The sequence below is a fragment of the Amphiprion ocellaris genome, chromosome 4 (assembly GCF_022539595.1).
Source record: "Amphiprion ocellaris isolate individual 3 ecotype Okinawa chromosome 4, ASM2253959v1, whole genome shotgun sequence".
In the NCBI taxonomy this organism is placed as follows: Eukaryota; Metazoa; Chordata; class Actinopteri; family Pomacentridae; genus Amphiprion; species Amphiprion ocellaris.
In genome coordinates, this window is record NC_072769.1 from 28606269 (window position 1) to 28623989 (window position 17721).

The window sequence follows — 17721 nt, forward strand, 5'->3', positions numbered from 1 at the left end:
TCAAGATAGTCGTCCAAATGAAACCGTACAAAAACCAAAGCAGCACAACCCAAACACTAAAGTCTCCTGCAGCCTACCAGAGAACCTCTGAGAACAGAGAATCAGGACAGGAACTCTTACCTTCTGGACAACCAACGTTGGTTCATAAACAAGAATACAGAATGTGTCTGACCAAAAACCTCTAAAGACTCACTACAGCCAAGATAAAGACACAACTCAGCTGGACCAAATCCACTAATCACTGCACACATTAGCACCATGTGCTAACTGTGGCTAAAGAACCTCATTTACCAAGACAACTATCCAGTACAAAGCCCTAAAACACACCAAAAAACACATTAAAGACGATTTTACTGCTGGAAGCTGCAAGCCAACGCCTAAACAAACTAAAGCAATGGAGCCAAACCCGGTTCAGTGGTGAAGAGAAGCAGAGGAAATGTTTGTCTGCAGCTAAATAAAGCAGGAAGACACTGAGCTGCAGCCACCTGGACAGCCAATAGGAACACAGCCACCTGGACAGCCAATAGGAACACAGCTTACTGGAAGTCCAGAGGGCTGGGTTAGTGAAGGAAATTTAATTTAAAGTTGAAGCAGAAAGTTAATAAAGAAAGTTGAAAACCACTTTCTGATACCTGAAATCTTTGAGTTTTCACACAAAGAACACCTGAACATGTCAAACTGGTTCCATAATAGAACCATCATTGTAAAAATGTCATAGTATGGTGTGTTGCTCAAAAAACATTAGGACCCGGCTGTCAGGGGACAAACATGTAAGAAACATGAGAACAGAGAGAACCCAACCAGTAGGTCACAGTTTATCATCCCCCAGTCATCTCCTGAAGTCCATATGGTGAGAGACATCAGTATCTGGTTGTTAATTTACCAGAGGATGCTTATAATCATGCTGATGTGGTCTGTACTCTACAGTATTTTAGTGACTCAATAAATGCCTAAGTTGTTTTTTTTTTAATGCTTTTCAGTTTTTAATAAACATTTAAGAGCCTATATGTAATCAATAAATGGCCTTTGCCTATCCTTCGAAAAACTCACTCAGAACTCTGATATGTTAACAGTACTAAATAAATCAATAAATACATGCATACACACAAAAATAAGTTAATACATTAACTGTGTTAAGATAAGATTTAGATTTTTTTAAAAAAAAGTTGTTTATGTTTTTGCAGAATCCAGTATTACTCACTGGTTGGTCATTACATTTTATTAGTTTGATTTCACTGTTTAAAATGATGCTACCTCTTTTCAGACAGAACCTGTGATAATAAAACAATACAAAATTTTTAGTTCCGTGTTAATAAAGCACTTAAAGCTTTAAGTATGGCTAAATTCTTTTTTCAAAATTAAATATATCACTCCATAGGTGGTAGTGGCCCCAAGTTCAGTAAAGTTGGAAAGATATTCACAGATTCAGACTTCCAGCATCAATAAGTCATTAGATATAGGTTGTCAAAACATAAATGGTGCCTCTTTCCCATTGTTGCAAGGCAGACAATGTGCTACAAGCCCAGTTTTATCAAAAGTAGCTGTCTTTCAAGCTACAGGAATAACATTGGTGTCTATGGAGTGAACAGGGTCCGTCTGCAATTTGCAAAACCACTGCAACAGTAAAGAGAGACAAATATTCAATAACTTCACTCTTATACATTGTAGTGTCACTAAAATCACTGCAGCCTTCAACTGGCTCCTGTTGACAAAGTGTTTTAACAGAAATGTAAATGCTGTAATTTGATTCTTTTAATGAACCATGTAACTTGAATGGATGTGATGCTGGTGTGACCAAAGTGCAGATGTCTGATGTTGCTCACAGTGGTCCAAGGGACGCTCAGGGAGTTTGTGTGTTTGCTCAGACTCAGGAAAAATTAGAGGGAACATTGTTTGGGACTCAAGCAGTTCCTTCTTTTACTCACTATCTCCCCAGCCTTAGAAAAAAAAACCTGTTCACACGGCACAGATGAGGCTGAGGTACACAGGAAATGTTTGGCTCCATTGTACAAGTTTGGGTAAACGGTTTTGTGGGTTGCCCAGTAAGCCAGTGGGTCTGCCGTTCTTTCTACAATTGCATTCGCTGTGGCACTTTGCATTTGCCAGGCTCTACATGCGTCTTCGTCTAATAGGCTCCACAGTTGAACTGAAAAATATTGAAGATCATCAACATCATCACCAGAAATGTCAGTCATTCCCTATTCAGAAGAGAAAAAGAATACCTGTGGAAGGTGCTGCTGGTGGTGGAGGACGAGGCTGTGGTGGTGCTTGTGACGTAGATGACTGCTGCTTGGTATTCTTTATGTTAATTGTTGTGCATTCTGTTATTAAACGTTCTTTCACACTGGCTGCCACTCTGATTGGTGAATCCAAAAGTTTTGAACTGCAGAGCCACAAGTGTAGCAACAGTCAGTGAACTGTTCTTTTCTTTGGTTTGTAGTCTGTCAGCTAAGCACCTGACAAGGTTCTGTGCCAGGTGTTGTGGCATGGGGGTGGTGAGTTGGGAATATATATATATATATATATATATATATATATATATATATATATATATATATATATATATATATATATATATATATATATATACATATATATATATATATATATATATATAATCTATCTATCTATCTATTCTCTACGAAATACGAAATCTGACATACTACTAACTCTCTAAGCAAAAACAACAGCAAAAAAAACCAATCTATTCTGTGAAAAACAATTCAAATGAACAACACTAAATAGGGATCTCCTATCCCGGAACACTCGATCCCGCTGAGTGATTCACATAACAAACCAAACCAATCAGGTGATTCGAAGCAGTTGAGTGCTTCAAACGTCACTGAAGTGATTCAAACGTCACGAGTCACGTGACCAAACCACGCCTCGGCACAGTGGCTCGATACGTTTGCTTCATGAGCTACAGCGCATGTGTCGAAGCCTCGGGTATCAGAGGACCATCACGAGACATTAGCTAGATGGCTAACGCTACTTCAGCGTTCACGCCGACAGCTATGTTTGACAGGTTAGCTAGGCAGCGTTAGCTTTAGCTGCGAATAACATTTTTGAACATTTTAGTGGATAAACGTTTTGGTGACCTGACTGATAATAGACTAAGTGATCCTAGAGTGTCCACTGGACAACAGTACTTGGTGGTTAACGTGACGATGTTGCTGTTTGGCGTTTACTTCTTGAACCCGGTTGGGTAGCGATGGGTGAGGTAGCTAATATTAGCTAACTAGCTGTAACCCATTCCAGTTTACACCCAGTTGGATTAGACTACCTCTCATGATAAAGTCTATCAATTTAAACAATTATCAGTTGATTTTTTTTTTAAAGCTAGCCTGGCACAACAGCTCGTACTACCAAGTTTTTTTCAAACATTCATTATTTGTAATAGGTTTCTCTGCTAACCTAACTTAAACCCTTGCTAATGTGTAAATTACTACAATATATTTTAAATTTTTCACTTGGTCAGCCAAGTATGAAGTTGTTAATGTTAGTTTTGAGCTTTAATGTACGGTTGAGCGGAGTAAGTTTGTAAAGTAGTCATTAAAACCAACTGTTTTGGTCAACTGGCTGTATAGTTTGGTAATGCAGTAAAGGAAGTTTGTTCTTTTTGTTAAAAAGAAAAATGAACTGGTATGACAGGTGTGTACATGTTGACGGCAGTAGGTTTGGCGAAATATTAGCTAGAGAGACTGTAGTCAGTAAGTTGATGTACTGAGTGTAAGCATACTTTGTGTTTACTGTCACTCTCCTCCAAAGCCTCTGCCCTTGGTTTGGTGAAAATAAAAGAACTTGTCAACAAAACGCATTAAATACAAAAATAATGGGATATATAGAGATATAATAAAATAAAATAAAGCAATTTAAAACATGTCTTCATTAAGATAAAGTTGAACACTGTGGCTTATCTAGCCCCATAAACCATTCTGGAGCAGTGAACAATTGAGTTGCATACCACCGCAGCCCAACTTCTCGTGGTTTTGGTGTTTTCTTTGGATGTCATTGAACAATACAGAATTTCATTAGCGCCACCAAATTGAAAGAAATCTTGAAACTTTTTTCCTCTTGTTTTCACATTCTATGCATACTTCTCACTCACTGTGTCTTTCTCCCCAGACTTAGTCATGTCTTAGGTTGAGAAGAAGGCAGGGCTGCTAAGGAGGATGTCATCCTCTAAAAAACCCTTGAAAGAGAAGGTGGTTCTGATGTATGATGAGATTTTTGCAGTGAGTATCACATTTAAAGAATGTCAGTGGTGCAATTGTAGACCAATAAACTTATGTTGAAGTGTTAACAGTGTTGTTTCTGCTGTGGTACAGAAAGAAGACCCACCCAAAAACATCCCTCGCTTCTAGAGGTAAAGGTAGACTTAAAGAATAACGCTGTCTTTGTAAAGGCAGCATGAAAACATGGAATTGCTATAAACTAGAGATATATGGTATTTATTAGTAGTTTATATGTAACCATTCAGCATTTATTTGTGGTTGTAGGCGTCACACAGTAAGCGGAGATAAAGAGGAAGTACTGATTTGCATAAATCAGATATAGTCCAAACATTGCTCAGATAATCCTCCGCATAGAAGCATGGAAATTGTCATGTGGTATAATTTGCATTGATTGTGCAGCTGCTCTGCTTCACAGCATTTCTAATTGGTTAAGCTGCTACCTTTTTAACAGGAGGGTATGGTGAAATTGTCAAGCGAACTTTTCATGACTTTGGTCTTCTAATCATACTCTAGTCTTATGTGTATTGATATGCTTCTACATTTTGCAGCTCAAAATGATCTTTCCCTGTCTTTCTTTTTTCCACTTTGGTCCCTCCTCATTTGTTTCAGGTAAACCTCGAGTACCTGGAGTCGAAGTTGGAGAGTGTAGATGGAGAGGAGGTCCAGCGCATCTAAGACAACATCAACTCTTTGTTCCATCACTGCGTTCAGGCTCTGGGAGAGGAGCACCAGATCAAAGTGGTCAATGCATTGCAGGTAACTACAGCTTAGGATGATCACCTGGATTTTCAGCTGCATGTTACATCGTACATGTGATCATCACACATGCATAGTATAGTGTTTTAGGCTCTAAAAACCTCTACTCTTAGCTCTGTTTTATTGATTCTGTGTTTTATCTGATTCCTTGGCCTTAATTAAGCCTAAAGAGACAACATCAGTGGTATCTTTTTTTTTTTTTTACAAAGCAGTACTGGGTAAAGTCCCTTCTTTCTTGTAACATTTCCTATCACTTACCAAGAGCTGTTATAATTTTCACTTATCTAAATGACTGCCATACAGTTTGCCCAACATTTGCTTTGAACTTGGTAGAATGGCCATCTCCTATTTTACCCTGGTCTTGGAATAACCTTCAGAATGCACTACAGCTATGATTTAGTCTCATTGGGAGAGTTCAAATCTCTGATCAAAAAATATATAGCTGAAAGGTGCAATTGGTATTCCTAAGCTGTTTTTCTCTGTATGTATCTTGAAGCCTAGGTTCATTTATGTGCTGTACTTTTGTCCCATGTCAATTGTTTGTCATGCCTGCTTTTATAATACCTTGTAGCTTTATAATGGTTCGCTTTCTTGGCCAGGTCTCCTTTTAAAAAGAGATTTTAATTTTAAGGGGACTTCTTGGTCAAATACAGATTAGGTAAAAATATATAAATTAGATTATCTTAAGTATGTTGATGATCATCTTGGCTTCCCTTCTTCTGTTTTATCCTTTTATTTATATGTGACAGAAGTGTGAGACAAATTATGAAAAGCCAATGTGAGACCACAGAAAAGAAAAAGAGGTGATGTGCAACGGAAAATACAGAGACAAGACTGGGACATATGTCTGTAAATGTCTGTATGCTGTACAGTACACAAGGCTGAGCAAAGGATGAAGGTGTGTGGGACTCTAAAGGAGAAGAACTGAGTGAGACAGTTTCATACTAAAGCAAGAAAGGAAAAGATGCCGTGTTTATAATTCATTCACACTGTCTCTTGTGTCCATGTCTCCTACAGGATCTGATGGAGAGACTGGACGGCCTTCTTTGTGGAGACAGCTCAGAGAGTCTTAAGAGTCTTTGCCTCAAACTGTTGCTATGTTTGGTTACGGTGAGACAGAGCATACGGAAATATAATGTTGCATGCTTAAAGGAATGCTTTTGTGTTGTTAAAATAAAGCTCAGTGTCACGTGAAAAAATGTATTTACAAGTGACAGACAATATTAGCCAAAACACTATACTGGAATATGTGATGATCAACAGCATCTTTGAAGCCATTCTGCAGGTAAGTGTTTAGCCTAGAGCAGTGTTTCTCAACTGGTGGATCGCGACCCAAAAGTGGGTCGCGGGGCCGTTTTTGGTGGGTCGCGAGCCTTTTTCTAAAAAGGGAGAGAAAAATAAAGATAATCCAATTTAGTGGCGAGTCATTGTAGTTCCCCTCCGCACCCGCAGGGGGTCGTCGTGTCAGCAGCGACCGGTGAGGACACTCGTATTACTGTAGAAGAAACTGCATGTTTTCATAGCAACAGCAGCATGGCTAAATGCAAGTACGACAGCGAGTACATTAAATATGGATTTTCCTACATCGAAGACAAAGGAGTCCAAAGCCTCAGTGTATTTTGTGTTGTGAGGTACTGGCAAGTGAAAGCAAGAAGCATGAATAAACTTTTCGAGCGGTTTAGCGACTACTTTCCCGATAAACAACCCCAAGGACGACTGGGTGCGCGACCCGTTTGGAATAAACATGGAAAGCATCACGTTGCCTAGCAGCGATGAATGTCAGCTGGTGGAGCTATCATGTGACCGCACTCTCAGAAAGAAATTCACAGAGGTAAGCCTTTCCCAGTTCTGGTGCAACGATGTGATGAGAGAGTATCCCTCCATTGCTAGTCGAGCTGTAAAAATCCTCCTACCATTCAGCACCACATACCTCTGTGAATGGCTTCTCAGCTCTTGTTCAGCTGAAAACAAAATACCGAAATAAACTGAACATTGAGCATGACCTCAGAGTTGCTTTATCATGCATACAGCCAGATTTTGAGACTCTTGTAAAGGTCAAAAAGCATCCTCAGCTAAGCCATTAGAACTTCATGTAGTTCTGCAGTACTTTTATTGTGACTTGTGACTTTTGTTTATTTGTAAGTGCTTAAAAACACACTTTTCTTTCAATATTGCACACTATTTTTTTCCCCAAATATTGGCTTTCAAATATAGTTAAGCCCTTTGAAAAATGTTTTATTGTGTTTACATTTTGAGATTGATCAGAACATTAAGCATTTCTTCACTTTAATAATTTGTTGAATGCACTTCATCAGTTTTCATGTTTTGGACTCTTTTGCACATATTTCTATACATAGTTTCTCCAGCTACAACAGCAATGTTGCAGACTTGTGCAGTATTATGAGAAGCTACTGGTTTTGTTGAATTGCACTTTTTTTGTAGAAAAAAAATGCACTTTTATATATCCTGAGAACTACTTGAGGCTATTGTTCTACTTGTTTCAAAGTCCTCAGTACTTGAATTAGTATTGCTGCTTGATTTTGAGTTGTCGTGAAGTACTTGAGTTCAGGTTTAAAAGTTTTGTCTTCGAACGCTCAATCAATAAATTGTTGATTTTTGGAGAAATATTGTTTGGGTCACGACTTGTCATTTCAGTTTTATGGTGGGTCCCAGGCCCAGACCAGTTGAGAACCACTGGCCTAGAGAGTGTAACTGGAATTTTAATTGTATTTTAAATCCCTCTCCACCCACTTTGGTAAAACCTGCTCTTCCTTTCTCTACTGCTCAGATTCTGTCAGATGTATCCAGCAGAGGGCAGCATGGTTATGATGCTGTGGTGCTTCTGGCCCTTCTGGTCAACTACAGAAAATATGAGGTGTGTATTACGCTGTGCACATGCTGACTGGTGACTGCTTTTGGTTTCTCTTCTTATGAAGTCTTTTGAAGAGCAAGGAGTCAAAAATATACTCTGGTATAAAGCCTGCTTAAGAGTCACTGAATAGACATTAATTTCCAAAAACAATCCTTAGCCCTCCTTTCCTCTAATGTTTTTCTTTTTTGCCATGACTCAGAAACTGATAAATGTGCTCTCGTTGTGTCTGGAGTAGCAGTTCCTGAAGTTTGTCTTACAATAGCTTACGGTACTGGTGTGTTGTCTGTTACACCACATCGAGACAAAGGCAAAGGAGTAATACGTGTGAGTAAAGCTGAGTGTCCATATAGTATTGTGTCAGCTTCTTTTTTCAATTGTTCCCAAAGAGGAGAGTGTATTTTCAGAGTGCTCCACATCTTCTAGTTGAGAATCTGAACTTTTCAGAATGGGCCTGATGTTGTAATTGTCGCTCCTTTTCAGACAACCAATCATATCTTATCAAATCTTACGACCACGGTTAGAATGGTGATTTATTGCCAAGATGTTGTTGTCATAGAAACAAAACTCCTCAGTGTGGGAGTTTTGGTTTTTTTTTTTTTCATGAAATGCTCCTCAAAAGGTACACTGTAAAGACACACGCCTTAAAAAATGAATTTGCCTGTTTTGATAACACTATTTCCACAAAGGTAATGTTGCTAAGCGTCAGTGAGTCAAATTGCTGCCAGAAAAGGGGAAAATAAAGCACATCCAAGATAACATCATCAGGGAGGTTTCATCAGCTGAATCAACATGTGGACGTTTCTGTTTTTCAATGGATGTTCATAAAAACTTTGGCTTGGGTTATTTTGCGTATCAACAGGACTGCTTGACACAAATGTAATGTCCTTGTGTTTATCCTGCAGGATAACTTTCCATTTATTAACAAAAAGGATGGTGTATTTTTAGTTGCATTACTGAATTTTTTTATGCAAGAGGCCCCTTCGCCTGAACAGTTGCGATCTGAAGTTACTGTATATACTGAGATATGCAGATACAAGCAAGGAATTGTCTTTTAACTGCTAATGAAGTATTAACTTTGATATGTGTGTCCTCTTGTTTCACTGACTTTCTGTTCTTAGTCTATGAATCCATACATTGTGAAACTCTCCATTGTGGATGACGAGCCAACACTCGATGTAAGTATGTTGTCGCTTGCTGTATCTTCTTAGCTGTAGAATAATGAGTAGCCCGTCTTATGTAGGCGGTCTTCACATCAAACAGATTATCACAGGTTTTTCTTGAAACACTGCATGTTGTTTTCTCCCAGGGAATGGGTATGGTTGTCCACCAAGCTCTGACAGAATATAACAGGTGAGATCTTTAAATTTCCATGTGTCAAAAAAAGTGTTTTTAATGATGCAGTGCTTGGTGTGTTGGGGCTGCTGGCATCATCAGTTCAGTTTGATGTCTCCTGCAAATGTTCTATTTCTATTCCCCTGAACTAAGAGGCCCTTTATACTTTCAGTTATTTATATCTGACAGTTTTTTTTCGGTGGTCTGTAATGTTTTTTGGATGAGGCAAGGTTTGAAATTAAAATGCTGTTCGTGAAGGAGGTCTTGTCTGTCTACGTGCATAGACGGACACATCAAAGTGATTGATGACGGCTCCTTACACTCCATTGTTTCTGTGCACAATCGGAGTGCTCTGTAGATAATAAACTGCAGGAAGAGGGAAGAGATGTTAGGTAAACGTGTGTTAGGTTACAAGTGCTGTGTTTGAGTGAAAACATGTCTGATTTTGCTGTGTGTGTTTTACCTGTCTTAAATGTATTTGTCTTTCTCTCCACTTTCTCACTGCCTCCTGCTTTCTGTCCCTCTCGCCTTTATCTCTGCTTATTCTTGTATCTTTAAGGCAATACAAAGACAAAGAGGAGGAGAACCAGGGTGGATTCTTTTCTACCCTCACTAGTATGGTAAGATCCTGTGATGATTTCATATTTTTTTGCAGCAGTAGAAATTGTTTCATCATGATTATAGTTTGCTGATAGATTTTTCTCCTGTTCACAGGTTGAAAGCATGTTTATTGCAGATGTTGATGAGAAGCTGTCTGTGTAGTAAGTTCAAAGTCAATTCAGCTTACAAGTCCCTTTTAAACTTTAAATGGACGTATGCTGCCGTAGTATACCAAAACAGTATGAGATTATGGAGTATAGCTCAAAAAATACCTGTTTTATCACAGCACATTTCATCAAGTATTAAGTATCTTTGAATTCATCTGTCAGAACTTTGTTTAATCAGTAACACGTGATTTTCCTGGTAAAATTTCAGACTGCTAGCATTGTTCTAGCATTTAATCCAGTAAATTCATCAAGACCCCATACCCCTTCTGTTTTTGCAACTTTGTGTTGGAGATTTAAATTTAGATGGATAAAATCTGTATTTTTGCCCATCAATTTGCACTCAAAAACTCCTGATACCAAAGTGGGGTTTGAATCTGGGCTTTGACTGTGCTGCTCAAGTCTCTGCAGTGTCACTCTGGATCAGGTTTCCTAGAAGGACTTATATGTAACTGGCTGCATTCATCTTTCACTAAATTCTGACCAGTTTGACGGTTGCAGTTATATACAAAAAATGGGATTTTTGTCACATAAGATTCATAAGAATCTTTTTCTTCATGCTGTCAGAGGCCTTTACATGCTATTTGGGGAAACTCCTAACTGGCTATGGTATACTTCTACTCAGAGTGGCTTCAGTTCAGCCGCTTTACCATAAATTCCGTCTTATTTTTTCAAAAAACAAAACTAACTTTAAGAATACGGTTTTGATTGGCTGAAGCCATGACTTCATCTTATTTTGAGGATGACATTTATACACAATGGCTCTGAGTCAGCAGCATAAAATAAATACACACTTTTCAGAGTTATAACGTAGACACACACTAAAGACTCCTAACATTTGCACTGATTGTTGCTGCTGTCGTCCTTTTAATTTTAAATAAATGACTGAAAAAATTGACAATAAAAAAAATGCAGCCAATTATTTGTATCTGTAAGCAGTGCTTACTGTTGTTTCACATTGTTAGATTAACTCATTTATCAACATAAAAATAAATTGATGCTAAAGAGATTTTATGCATTACTTTGTACACACATTGTGTGGTAGTTAATGACACAGAAAATTTAAAAAGTGACCTGCTGACACATGAAGCCAGCGGTAATAAACTTTAAGCACTGCATTCCCTTTCCACTTTTTCCTGGCATCTCAGTTCGACATTATGCGAAGGTGAGGAGATTTTATTTCAAAAGCGAGTGTGCTTACTTAAACCATCTTCTCTGTCACTTCAAGGACAAATGAGGCGATTCTGCTGGCGCTGTACGAGGCTGTGCACCTTAACCGCAACTTCATCACTGTATTAGCACAAGTAAGAAACATAACTCTTCATGTACATATGCTTGCATTTTCTGGATGTTTTTGAAAAGTTTGTTAGAGGTATAGTGGAATGTAATTTCTCCCTTACTTTTTCCATAAGTTTTGTGTATACAACATTTTATAATCTTTATAATGTTCTGCGCATCGTGGTGTCACTGATATGATTTGACATCCAGTAATGATTGGCAAAACTTGAAGAAAATTGTTAAAATGCTCTTTTGTAACTGTTACATGCATTGTTTACTTGTAGATCCTGTACATAAGTGCTGCTTTTACCACTTTTTTTAACTTTTAAAAATCTCTAGTAATACAATCCACTATGTCTGCACTTTTTGAAATCCTTATCAGGAATTTCCTAGTCTGTGTTTGAGTTATCATAACTAACTCACATGAGGATGGGTCCAATGAAGTTATGATGGCAGCCATAACTCAGGACTTCAGGGCCATCTCTTTCTCACAAAACGTCTCTTATTTGCATGACCATTCGAGTTGTATCTACTTCCTAAGCTGCATTGTTATTTTTTTTCGCTACAGGACAGTATACACCATTAATAACTTTTGTATGTGTTTGTGATCATTCACCAGAGCCACCCTGAGATCGACATCCCAGTCGTGCCCACCACCCCCACTCCAACCACACCTACAACACCACTTGGCACAACGCCACCCTCCCTCGACAGCAAGCCGTACACTTTTCATGTTTTATTAAGTCGAAGATAGAAAACATACACAGTGTCCTTGACATTATTCATTGATTTGTGGGAGAAAGTCTGCCTCTTACTGCTTTGATGTCACTGTTTGAAACAACATTTTGATGAAGACAGAAATGAGAAAACAGCAATCAAATGACATTTCAGATCCCAACAGGGTTAAACTGGGTTTAACTAACTCTGAAACTCTGGCTTCTTTGTGTGTGTGTGTGTGTGTTTTTTTTTTTTTTTTTTTAAAGAAATCAATGTTATGTATTGACTTGAGTATTTATTTACAGTCTTTTTTGAAAGGTTCAATATGTAGGATTTACAGAGATCTATCACCAGAAATAGAATGTAGTATTCACAGTGATGTCTTCGTAAGTGTACGTGTATAATTACGTCTACAGATCGCTGAGTTTTCCTTAATGTGGAATGAATCCTCCTCCAAGGAACTTCACCAGCTGTTGTTTGTTTCTACAGTAGCCCAGAAAAGTCAACCCAGACGGTGGCTTTTTGTTGAAGTGGCTTAGAAAGGGAGAAGTTTGGGAAAGGAATTCAGTTGTGTAACCTCACCGCTACATGGCATTTAACTCTAGGCACTAGTAGTTTAAGCAACGTGTAATGTTGCTAAAGAATCTGCATCTTATAGCCTCAAGTACTTAATGCAATAATCAGTTATTATGTTTTCTCACCTCTAATGACACCAGAGCTCACAGGGAAGGTGAGCTTTAAGTTGCAGGTTTTTTGTTTACGTTTGTTTTACACTACCTCAGGTTGACACAGATTCGTACTATTCTGGAAACGTTCATCTTCTCAAAGCACCCGAAGGAGCTGAAAATAGAGCAACGCTTTTTGGCTTTAAGGGTCTCCACCTCGTTGCTTCCATTTAATCTGAACCGTTTTATGCATTTTTAAAAACGTGCCGACCAAATTCTCCTACAGATGCACAAATGCACCTACACCAGCAGTGTAAGCTACTCATATACAGCAAATAACACTTCTCATGTGAGTTCATTGAATCTAAGTAATCAGACGATTACACCATACCAGATACCTCCTAATCTCTCTTTGGAAGTGAGTGGATGGCTGTCACTTTAGGTTTTGTGGAAGCCGTATGTTGTTGCTAGCGCGAGCAAGGCAGCCCATTTAGCATGCACACATGCTGTAACTGTTAAAAGGTGCATGCTTCTATCTCTGGCTACCTTTCTCCTCCTTAGCTTCAAACCTAAGAGCCATTTCTATATAAAATATTTACCTCCAGCTTCAAATACAGATGAATGTTTCACATGCAACGTGCACTATGCCATGTCATGAGGCGTTATACTCAGACCAGAAATGGTTCCACATATGTGCTTGAAATCACATGTCAGGAATATATATTTCCTTTCAGAGTACAGCCCCTCATGTGACATGTTTCTAACTGTGCAAAATCCTTTTTTCCGTTGGGCTTGCTGTGATTCGAAGAAGAAAGAAACCAGTGGGGGTTTTGTGGGAAGGAGTGAGATAGAAATGACCTGCTCATTATTTATCTATGAAACAAGCTGAATGTTTCAGAGAGCAGAGATTTTTAAAGGGGTGAAGATGCTTGTCTAGACAACACAGCGATATACAGTAGCTACAGTAATGGCACAAAGACATCACATTTTGTTATTGCCTGAATGAGCACAGCATCCGCCCAAACAAGGACAGCTCTTGTTATTCCTGCTTTTAGATGGTAGACTTTAGTTCAGGGCTTTGGGAAGTCATTATCTAAGGACCATCTGACTCAATATTAGATGCAGAGTTTGAATAATTGTGACTCCTCTGTCTTGTTTGTTCGTCAAAATCACACAATACTTTTTATCACTGTAAGCACAGCAATTATGTTTATTTAAAGTGTTATTTGTAAATTTTCTGTCTAGTGATGAACAACCCAGAACTTCCCCTGGATCCCAACCTGCAGACCAGCAACCTTCTCATCACCTTCCTCAAGTATGCCTCCATTGTAATGCAGGATACTAAAGGTAAACAAAAAACCTCATGTCCTCTGCTTTGTCTTTGTCACTCTGCCTTCCTACAGTGTTTCATTCCGTTGTTCATTTTATCCTCCATCTGTGTCCAGAAGTGCTCCTACAGTAGACACTTGTTCCAGACACCAGTGACAGATGTCTTCTGTCATTGTGTTACTGTCACATTTTATAACATTTTGCAGTCTTTCTACCTTTTTAAGTGTTAGTTGTATGGTTACAGATGAGCACCGACTCAACAGTGCCAGACTGTGCCTGATTATTCTCACCTGCATAGCCGAGGTAGGAGCCACAACGGTGTCGCAACATTTACATCCATCGACATTTTCCAACGCTGTTTTTAACCCCCTTCTGTGTGATAGGACCAGTATGCTGACGCCTTTCTTCATGATGACAATATGAACTTCAGAGTCAATCTCCACAGAATGATGAGTTCATGTTTGTGAGTCATAGTGAGCAGGGGAAAAGAGCTAATTAAGAGGCTACATTTACACTAGCACTTTCTGCTCTGTTTATGCCAAGTGTCCCCTATAATATGCTGCAGACAACATTTCCAAGAAAATTATTTTGCGTTTGCGTTGGAGTCTGGATAGGCAGAAACGGACAGTTTTGGAAAACGCAGACACTCGTTTGCTTTATCTTTGTCAGTAAGTTTTGTTAGCGGATTCATCACACTGTTTTACCAAAGAAAACAAAGACGTCAACCTTGACTACCAGTAGTTAATTCAACATGGATAACAAATTACAGGCAGTACTTCTCTTGGTGTTTATGCTAGCAGGAGTTGTGCAGTCAAGGACTTCTCTGGTTTTCAGGGAAAATCAGAGAAAGTCTCTTACTTTCACCATTGCTGCTCTTCCTTTGATTATTTTTGTTTTTAAACTGGAAATGTATTTGTGTCGGTGTAGTCATAGGGACAGCAACACAAGTATACAATATTTTCCCAACATATCAGTAAATGGCAACATATATATTTTTTGAGTGTTACTGCATGTTATTACCTGTGTGTGTGTGTGTGTGTGTGTGTAAGAAATAAGTATTTTAACTCTGTATTTTTTTCCAGCCTATGAGGCACAGGAAAAAAGCAGTGGACAAGAACATCCCTTCACGGCCTCTTGTGTGTGCTGTTCTAGGTATGAAGAATATTTAAACCTGTTAAATGTGATGGTTGACATTAAGTTTGTGCCGCAATGTTCCATTAATTCATATTTATCAACACGAAGTTATTATGTAAAAGAATCACAAAAATCAATGGTCAACTTTTCAGAATTCAGAATTGATTTTTATTTTTTTTTTTTGCATCTACACTGTTTTTCTTCATTTGCTTTGTTTTACAGTTTAGTAACATTTACTAACTAGAAAGCTGTTGTATTCTTCTTGCTCCATTTCTCTGTCCACATTATAGGTGTTGTTCCCACCAATTTGATATTTGAAATTAAAGGTTAATAATTATTTTTCTCTCTCTGTAACCCTTTGTGTAGATCTGATGGTAGAGTTTATCATCACTCATATGATGAAGGGTTTCCCCATGGATTTATACTTGTGAGAACACATTAAATTACACCTTACACACACACATTATTGTGACTCATCCTCTATTCACCTGTGTTGACCAGTTTTATGTGGTGATTTCCTGTGCAGGCGTAGCGTAAAGATCATCCACAAACTTCTCTGTTACCAGAAAATATGTAGAATCAGATTACACAACACCTGGAGAGAGCTTTGGTCAGGTAAAGATACCTCACTTTCTCCATAGTGTCATTTTTATTCCTGGTGTGAGTTGATGTTAATATTGCTTCCCTGGCCAGTGATTTTTAATCTTTAAAGTATGTGTGTGAGTAATTTGTGGACCTCGCAGTACAAGTTACTACAAAAGCTCCCTACCATTCTGCAGCAAACTTTGCAAATCTCCCTTAATTTACATCTCAGCAACTTCTGTGTTTGATAGCATTTTTTCATGTTGATCCTTGATTTTGCATGCTACCTTGCTGACAGTACCATTTGGCTCAAAGTACAGCCTCAGATCTTGGCGATGAATCCTTTTTAGTAGCAAATTTTCCTATTTTTTATGTGTCTTGGATATAATCATGTTATTTTATTTTACTACTAAGTTAGCAATTTCATTTTCAAACATGTCCTACTTAAAACGTATGAAATTGAAGGATAATGGTGTTTTTTAACAGTTTTTGATGGATCTGTGAGGACTTTGCAAATACACCACATTAAATAAACAATGTTTTGGAAGTTTAGTAACAGAACATATTTAGAACTTGATTTTCCAAATTTAGTGTCAGAGATTTAACACAAATGTTCATAATTTACATGTATGGATTTTTTGATTTAGTGGACATCTCCTCAGAACTAAATTGCTTGTTACTGCTAAACAAAGTCAATTTCCTCCTGAAGTCATTGGGCCTGTTGTTTTGGAAATGTACTGCATCATTGAGACTGGCTAATGAGTCTCTAAAGAAAGCACAATCCATCCTGGTGGCCTTGTTTTCAGCCTGGTCAACACACTACAGGGTAACATTTCAGCCTCTAATGGCCTCATTACACTGTGTCTCATTAGAATACAGATTCCTCTAATCAGACCAATAATCAGACTTAATTCCCTGAATAACACCAACCTCTCCTCCTGGTGGTGATAATAGCACACCATGAAATAAGACTGGAGAGGAAAAATTACCCAAATTAAAGCAACAATTGTGTTTATCTTCTTTCAACATTTTGCTGTGCCAAGTTGTGGTGGAAGCTGTTAAAAGCTTTTTCTGTATGTGCACGTTTTGGCTCATCTTCTGGGTTTTATTTTCCTCAGTAAAAGCTTGTGAACAGGCTTGATTTGGTGTTGAAAGGTTCGCCCCCTCCTGTGTTTCCATTATCTGCCTTAATAAAGATGCACACTGAGGAAAGCAGACTGCTGCCACATGCCTCTGTTGGTAGGCAATTATCAACACTCCACAGTATTTCATTAATGCAAACACGTCTCCCTCTACATAGCTCTCATCAACCTGCTGAAGTTCCTGCTGTCAAATGAGACCACACTGCTGGCCAAGCACAACATCTTTCACCTGGCCTTACTGGTGAGAAACACACCAATAGTGACAAACGTTGAGACGGGAGCTTGACAGAACACAATCTACAATGAAATTAGTTCTGAAGACATACTGTATGATCTTGTGGTAACAGGAGAGACAGGTGCTCTAGCAGCAGTGGTGCTTGTCGCCCAGCTGTATGAGTGTTTGGAATCAAACACAAGAGTTGTTTTATTAGCTTGTCTCAGGGGATTAAAACAGCCAAACAGTCCACGTATGCAGAAACGGATGAAGTATAAGTTTTATTTCCCTTCAGAATACCTATTTTGTTATGTTTTTCTCCTGTTGGGTCACACTGGTCAGTTCATCCCAATGTGTGTCTCCTTCTCCAGGTAGTGAACCTGTTCAACATGTTCATAACATACGGCGACACGTTCCTGCCCACATCCAACAGTTACGATGAATTGTACTATGAAATCGTACGAATGCACCAGGTCTCTACTGCATGGGTATGTTAGGTAAAACTGCTGTAGTATGGTGACCCTGAGAGCTCAATGTAGTGCAACTTGAGAAAATGCATGTGAATAGATAAAATACAAGCAAGTTAAGAAGATGACTTCACTGAATTGATAGGACAGGTGCAGCATTAAAAAAAGCTGCAAATACAGTCAATCAGTCGGTGGTCTGAACTGTGAGTAAGGTAAGTTGTAAATTAGATTTTT

General features: G+C 38.5%; 1 pseudogene; it reads left to right on the top strand.

Moving 5' to 3' along the window:
- The first annotated feature begins 6189 nt into the window (after positions 1-6189).
- LOC111585848 (armadillo-like helical domain-containing protein 3) overlaps positions 6190-17721 on the top strand; it is a 34548-nt pseudogene continuing 23016 nt past the window's right edge.